The following is a 7,915-nucleotide window of genomic DNA, read 5'->3' on the forward strand; positions in this document are numbered from 1 at the left end:
GTAGATGTGTTGTTGCTACTAGGGAGAAAACAATAATGTTTTATCCGAGGGTAATTCTATTGTTTACTTTACACACATTGCTTAATACGATAATCTGTTGCTTGCAACTTAATACAGAAATGGGTGTGGACGCTAACCTGAAGGTAGATTATTAGTCATAGACGCAGTTTGATTACGGTCTATGTATTATGTTGTAATGCTCATATCAAATCTCATAGTAATCATATTGTCATGTATTGGTCGATATTCTATCAATTGCCCAGCTGTAATTTGTTAACCCAACATGTTATTTCTTTATGGAGAGACACCTCTAGTGACCTATGGACCCTGGTCCTTTACTGATAAATTCAATTGCAATCCTATTCTGTTTACTTTCTGCAAACATGTCTTTCCACTCGTTACGTTTAATCCTTTGTGTTCAGCAAACCGGTGAGATTGATAACCTCACTGTAAGTTGGGGCAAAGTACTTTGGCTGTGTTGTGTGCAGGTTCCACGTTGTTGCTGATGTCGGTAGTGCGTACTGCCACTAGTCAGCCAACAACACCTTCAGAAGTCACACCTTTCTCCTACTAGTCTATTAAACCTTGGTTTATTACTGAGGGAAAACTTGCTATTGTGCTCATCATACCTTCCTCTTGGGGTTCCCCAACAGAGTGATGTCGGTATTACGATAAGCACCATCAGTGCGTTGCATGTTTCCTGCATGGTCATAATGACTGCATGGACATGACAATGAAGAGAATAATGAGAAGACGTGAAGTTTTGGGATTCAAGAGCGGGAAGAGCACAAGGAGACGATAAGTCAACATTAGGGAGATATTGTTAGAAATAATCTTGCCCCAACTGTATTAAAATTCAAGAGTCTGTTTAGGAGTTGAGTCGTGGCTTGTTGGCCGTGTATATATACATGGTCAGGCCGGTCGTAAGATTGTACCGTGAGTTGAGTTGAGAAAATCATAAAAACAATAAAGAGAAGAGTTCAGGATGCGACACGCACCCTTGGCAATAAAGTTTTGTCTTCCCGTGTGTTCGTCTAGTTTCATGTAATCGGTCCACGGGCGAATCCCAACAATGACTAGCCTATGATATACTAGACCATGGAAGGCGCGCCCGTCCCTAAAAATAGAACTAAAATAATCGAAAAGTGAACTATTTTTTGTTTGGGTATAATTAGGTAGAACTATGAAAACATGACTCTAATTGTCAAAAAAAAAAAAATGAAGACATGGCTCTAATGTCAATGTATTTTTTTTTTGTAGGGCATGTGAATGTTTTAGTCTGATTGGATTCCAACATTTTTTTAGTTATGCATTTATTTCAGCTCGTTACCTGAAGGGTTAGTGAAAAGATAATGCCATGTTATGATGTTCAGTTACTACCATCGGTTACGTTCTTTACTTAATAGCAATCTAGCGCACTGGCTGGCTATTTGTAAAGAACATAAGGCACATATTTTAAGGAGAAAATGATTGGTCTTCAAGACCATAAGGACAAAGTAGATGGTACAAATACATAAGAAAATCTGTACAATGTAGAACTGTACAATGTAGAACTCTTGAAGTCTTCGCAAAACAAAGCATCATTGTTTAATACATACCATTGGCCAAATATGAAAGAAACTCACTAAACTCGAACAACCACTTCTAACCAGTCCCACGTCACCCCTCAAATGCATGTCTTTAAAAAGTTGTATCATGCCAAATTTCAATGTCCTTTTCCTTAAAGAGGAACATTAGCTGCAAAATATGTGTAAACAATGACCAAACAGATGCAATCTTGCAAATAATGTTGGCTCAAGAACTGAATCAGTCGACACAAAATATTAACACCTAGTGAAATCCATTATGTATGGCACTATTTTGAAAAGCTCCATACCATGAATATAGGTGAGTTCCCGCGTGCTTCTGATTAGCTAATGTAGTTGAACATAATTTTTATATATAAAGATGACAGGAACATACGCAAATATTTTCTAGTATGTTACATCTTTATGATGGAGGCTCAAATGGAGCCTCTATTCCCACATGCTTCTGTCTAGCTAATGTATATATATAAAGATGATAGGAACATACACAAATATTTTATAGTATGTTACATCTTTATGATGGGGGCTCAAATGGAGCCTCTATTCCCACATGCTTCTGTCTAGCTAATGTATATATATAAAGATGACAGGAACATACACAAAGATTTTCTAGTATGTTACATCTTTATGATGGAGGCTCAAATGGAGCCTCTATTAGTTAGTATACAATAAATTAGTACTAATCTCTGATATCCTCATCTCACTCATGCAAAAAAAAAAGTAAAGTAGCTGACCGAGGCTGGGGTAGTGTTTCTTGGATAGACCTTTTACCAAGGTTATCATTAGGTTGAGCAAAAAGAGGATAATATTAGAGTAAGAAATTGACTCACCTATTTTAGTCCAGCCGTACTAATTTGAACTCCTCTCACCAGACCATGTCATAAGCATGCTTGCTGCAATTAATAGGAATCAACTACGAAATTTAACAGCAACAAAGGCTAGATCATTTGGTATAGTGCAGAGAACATGGGAAAAAAAAGTTGAATGGAGCATACTAATTGAAAAATGATATTAAGTTGTGATATAAGGAGGATGTAAATATAAACAGCAAAAGCCGATCAAATGAAAGTTTGACATCTGCAACACAGTTTTCTTCCAACATTTGGTTGTTGGTAAGATGTATTACCAAGAGGATGATGATGGGTTATGTTTCCTATTTAAAACGATTAATTACTAAAATTATCAACAATTAAGTTGTTTCTTTTGATAGGGAAAATCGGACAGTACAACTCAGGAATCATGAGACAACCAGTTAGCATATAAGTCCAGAGTATAAAGTTTGCAGACCATAAGAGAATATTCGTTCTCAAGTGCAGGCCAGGATGTAAATCTTTAAGGGATCCGGTTAGCTAGTGTCAGATTTCGGAAACAACTTGTATGGTGATTCTAACAGATAAAACAAATGAGGTCAATCTTCCGTTTCTCTCCGAAAAGGATATATGAATGAACAATAATAGATTCTACCTTTGCCTGTAGTGTAAGGGCATTCATGCTTGCACCAATAATCAAGATGAATGCAGTAGAAAAATGAAAAAAAATAGTATAGGTGTCCCCTCACTTACCAAGTTTTGAGGCGATATAAATGTAGATAAAGCATGATGACTTAAGTCCCTACTTAACATTTGAACAGTGACCTAAAACCCCTAAGAATATTAGAACAACAAGAAGCAGTATGCAATCAAGTAAGGCTATAACAAGTAATTAGGCGCTTCAACAGTTTGAAAGATTTATTCCGAGTTAGATTGTTAGCTTTAGAACTCATTCTTCCAGTTCCAACACAATTGGCCATGGTACTTTACGATTAAGAGCATGTATCATAAATAAAACTGCAAATGTCTCCATGCCCATCCCTTGAGTGATTTTTTTATCGTGTCTCCTTGTTTTCAGTCCACTGAACTTCAACTTCAACCCTGCACAAATATTACCACAGTATGAATTAGAGAAGCAAGTAAAGATCAGTGGATCCAAAGGTAACAGTAAAAGCCTAATGGGTCTTCCCACATTTTGCATAGAGCAGTAACAGCCCAAGTCATCCCTTCTTTCATCACTGCTAATTAATCAGTTGTGACTACAACATTACGGAACCAACATATTATCATAACCAAGCAGAACATTGCACAAGGATTAAAGGTCAAGCTAGTTTAGAACTCTGTTTGGTAAACAAAAGATATATTAACCTAAGAACTGTTAGAACCGTTATACGCTCGGTAAGACGGCCATTCATGGCCAAATTTACGTCTCCACTTTTTTTCCTCTAAGAATTTCTTTATGGACATGCTAACACACCACAATGATCAACTACGGAAGGCAGAACCCTGACATACAAAGTAATTATCTGCTAAAAAATACTAAATGTCATGTTAGTAGACCAATTATCTTCACTCCATTCTTTCCATTGCCAATATCACATTCATACACAATATTAAAACAAAGCATTATACATATCGATGTAGGATTTCGTGCAGAAGAGCGCCCAATTCCAGCTGCAGCAATCCTCCCCTTCGGATGTAACCCAAAAATACCGAAAAATGATTTCTCGTAACATGTGGAAGAAACATAAGATAATAGAATAATAGGTGGGTGGATAGTTACCATGAGGCCGCCGATGGAGGAAAGGCCATGCCCTGTTGAACGGCGGCAGCGAAGAGATCGCGAACAAGGAGTGCATGAGCGACGTCGGTTCCCCTCATCTCCGTCTCCACCAGGTCCTCCGCGCGCCGAACCACCATTGTTGGTTGCAGCCACCGATGAAAGCGCCTTCGCGGTGGGCGCCGCCGCTCGAAGTACCGTTCGGCCAAGCGCTAGGGTTCGCTCCCGCACCCCCTGCCCATCAAATTTCCGGCATCAGCCGGCGGCGCTGCACCCAGGTTCCTCCCCCATGCCCATGCCTCCTTATGCCGAGACCAGGAGGGGATCGCGGCGCCTGGAAGAGGTGAGACCTAGCGGGCCGAAGGGATTGCACACACAGCCTGTCTGAGTGTCTGTCTATGCTTCGTGGGCCGGTAAAACAAATGGAATGGTCTATAGGCCCGATTTACCAGAGTGCTTCCAACTCAGCCTGCGGAGTAGCAGCCCTTTAAGTGTGCGCAGGCCTACGTAACGAGAATTGCGACGGAATTTGGTTCACGCGACGTTTCGGCGACACCGGATGATCTGCAGCGTTGAGCGCCTGGATCGGACGGTGAGGAGCACCAAATCGCTGTGAGGAGTCCTAGCTGGTTGAGTTATACTGTTAACTAATTAGGAGGTCCATGTGACATACTTTCGCCTAGAAATTTAAATGTTTGTTCCCATCCATAACATGTTGAATATATAAGCAAATTACTATATGATTTAATTCGAATGAGCAATTGATAAAAAACATGACTACAGAAACAACAAGTAAACTAAACATGCACATCATTAAAATAGATGAACAGATAACTTCTAAACTAGGCTTCTTTTCTGGTACCTTCTACCACAGCTAGGGTACCTTCTACCACAGCTAGGGAGGGGAGATGTATGATTTCATGAACGGTCCCGATTAGCCGATTTAGATTAGGTCCGGTAGCCCAACTATAGGTAAACAATGGATAAAATGAAGAAGTTGAGAGACATGTAGAAATGTATACTTCAAGTGAATTTGTTATGAGTTCTGACATTGGTAGACCTAAATGTAAGCATGCTATAGTATACCACGATGCAACTATTGAAAAGCGAAAAGTTAGCAATCATGGCCATATTGAACTCTGCTGAACTGCTAGAGCTAGAGTTGAAGCTCAGCAGATAGTTGCAAAATTCAGGAATGAACTTAGCACATGTTATACTCTCGCAAAAAAAAAATTAGCACCTTTTATAATTTCCTTTCTTATTGGAATGGTGCAATCTTCGTTGGCATATGCGCAGCGTGTTTCTTTTTCGCGTGGCATGCATGGTGTGCACCTCCGTGTTAGTGTTAATTATTTATTTTTTCTTCTACAACCTTATAAACAACACATAGATTTTGATTTTGAATATGGCATATAAATAAAATAATGAAAGTAGATTAAGTTTCGATTCGAGTGTTGTTTATTACTTGTACTTCCTTCGATCCAAAATAAGTGCCGTGATTTTAATTCAAATTTGAATAAAACCACGATACTTCTTATGGACCGGAGGGAGTAGTTTATTTCTTTACGAAGAATAAAGTAAACCAGGATAGTACATCTGATGTCTGAGCAAAGAGATTTTTTTTTGCTCACAGATACACTCTGATAACAGAAGGCAACAAAAAAGAGTTTTATTCTATTTCTTTTCCTTCTTGCAAAGAGCACTGGCATTTTATTCACGGGATATTGTACACAAAAATAGAAAGTGTTCAGGATAGAGGTTGTATACGTAGTGTAAATATGATAATTGTTCTTTGACATGTAGGCATGTTGATGTTGAGGATTATCAGAGAAATATTAACCTTATCATTCAGTTGCCATCCGCTGCACAATTGTAAGCCATTGTATTACTCTAGAACTATGCCCGTTGGAGCTTTTATGGGCCAGGGCCACGGCCAGCTTCAGTTCAACACCTCACTGCACAAATATACTGCATTACTCCATAGCTTTGGAAAAGCTATTCTTGAATCTGAACATCAAGGTATCAGACAATAACTCGAACACAACTTAAATTATATTTACTGCAAATTTCATAATATCCCTCCATACTGATAATGCACGTTCTCTCAATGATGTCTCAGATTGTGATGCCATCATGGACCAGAAATGACACTGAATAATTAAGAAAAAACCAGATGATGAATGGTACCATACCTTTCTTTGGGTTAGGGTCATTTGGATAACACTGAAACCTCATTGCTTCCCTTGTTGCAGTAGGTATCTATGACACAGAAGGACACTTGGCTGTCCGAATCAACCGGATAGCCGCAGCTCCGGCTTGCCCGCATAATCTTGGTAGCGAAGTCCTTGAATCTGAAAATCGACGAATCAAAAATTCACACTCCAATATTTCAGTTTCCTTATATTTTCTACGAATTTCATTAGTTCCACATCATGTTTCTCTTATCTAAATGATACTGAACATGTGAAGAAGTGGCTTCTTGTGAAGTACATAGGTTTGTTCTTCAAAAAAGGAAGCTTCAAATGTGCAGCCAAAAATATAAGGCATTTGCTCTGATAGAGCACCTTCCATTTCTGTGTTTACAGGCAGAGTGTGAAATACAAAATTCTTGAGATAGCGCAGGGTTGTATCCCATGTATTGAGATAAATAAAATTCTTGTTATTCTTTGAAAGATAACTTCATGTTAAACTATGAAGCTCAGGTTCCTATCAGATTGTGAAATCGTTTACTAATAAATTGGGTAAAAAGAGCTAACCTGCATATATTGACGTAAAGGAAGTTTTGTTTCCTTTTCAATATATATACTATATATATTGGTATCTGATTTCTTATAATGTGAAACATGACTTAGATAAAGTTAATTCAGGTGGTTTAACTTGAGAAAAACCAAGTGTAGCTCCTCACACACACATGTTACTCGGATGAATCAATAAGTCTGCTCAGAAAAAATAGTAAAGCTCATAGCTGTGCCAGTAGATAGACTATGCAGAATAAAACATCCTCATTTTTTCACATCTATTGATGGGTAAAGTAGCAGCAGACAGTTTAGAGGAAAGAATCGATACGCTACCTCAATTGACTTTGAGGTCGGGCATGCTGAAGAGGCCTCCATTGGCCCCAACAGCCACATAGACATGCGCTTGGCTAGGGAGAAATCCCGTGAGACGTCCATGATGCTGGATCGAGGAGAAGACGAACCCTAGATTTAACACCTGCCACCCCGCAGCCGCAAGCATCCCTCCACTAATCAACAACACAGCAACGGAAGCCCACATCCCGGACATGGCTCCGGTCCGGGGAGAGCCGTCTATTCTGGTCGGCGGTGATTGGAGGCGGAGGCTCTGATGCGGCGGGGGGGCGAAAGGAGAGAGATAGAGTGCGGCGGCGGCGGGCACGGGAAGGCAGACACCGACCGAAAGGATAAAGGGAAAATCTAGATATCAGCGCCGCATCGCTCCTGCTCCTGTGCGACGCATCACGATTCGGAAAAACTATTCGTTGTCGCTGCGACGCTGCCCCACAACCGCTCACAGTTTTATCCGCTCGGCTCAACTATCCCCTTATCCCCTCGCGAGTGGGTTTCCACAGTGGCCTCCCACCACCATGGAGGCGGCTGTGACCACCGAACGGAGCGGGTGAGGCCGTCGCCGCCGCGCACGCAGCAGCGAGGGAGCCCGCCGTCGCGCGAGCAGGGGAGGTCGTCGCCGTTGCGCGAGCAGGGGAGGTCGTCGCCGCCACG

At 40.5% G+C, this 7,915-nt stretch overlaps 1 long non-coding RNA gene across 6 annotated transcripts; it reads right to left on the bottom strand.

Annotated features, from left to right (window-relative positions):
* Positions 1-1,437: 1,437 nt before the first annotated feature.
* LOC127295054 (uncharacterized) lies at positions 1,438-7,674 on the bottom strand. Of its 6 annotated transcripts, none has more exons than XR_007847486.2 (5): positions 7,247-7,658; positions 6,368-6,526; positions 4,179-6,130; positions 2,417-3,496; positions 1,438-1,737 (listed from the first exon to the last, which is right to left on the bottom strand). It is a non-coding gene; the product is annotated as an uncharacterized lncRNA (long non-coding RNA). The 6 variants fall into 6 exon arrangements; XR_007847487.2 differs by having other exon boundaries at positions 1,468-3,496; positions 4,179-4,525; positions 4,625-6,130; positions 7,247-7,667; XR_007847488.2 differs by having other exon boundaries at positions 1,468-3,496; positions 4,179-5,141; positions 6,016-6,130; positions 7,247-7,551.
* Between the last annotated feature and the right edge of the window lie 241 nt (positions 7,675-7,915).

The sequence above is a fragment of the Lolium perenne genome, chromosome 4, assembly GCF_019359855.2.
Source record: "Lolium perenne isolate Kyuss_39 chromosome 4, Kyuss_2.0, whole genome shotgun sequence".
Classification (NCBI taxonomy): Eukaryota; Viridiplantae; Streptophyta; class Magnoliopsida; order Poales; family Poaceae; genus Lolium; species Lolium perenne.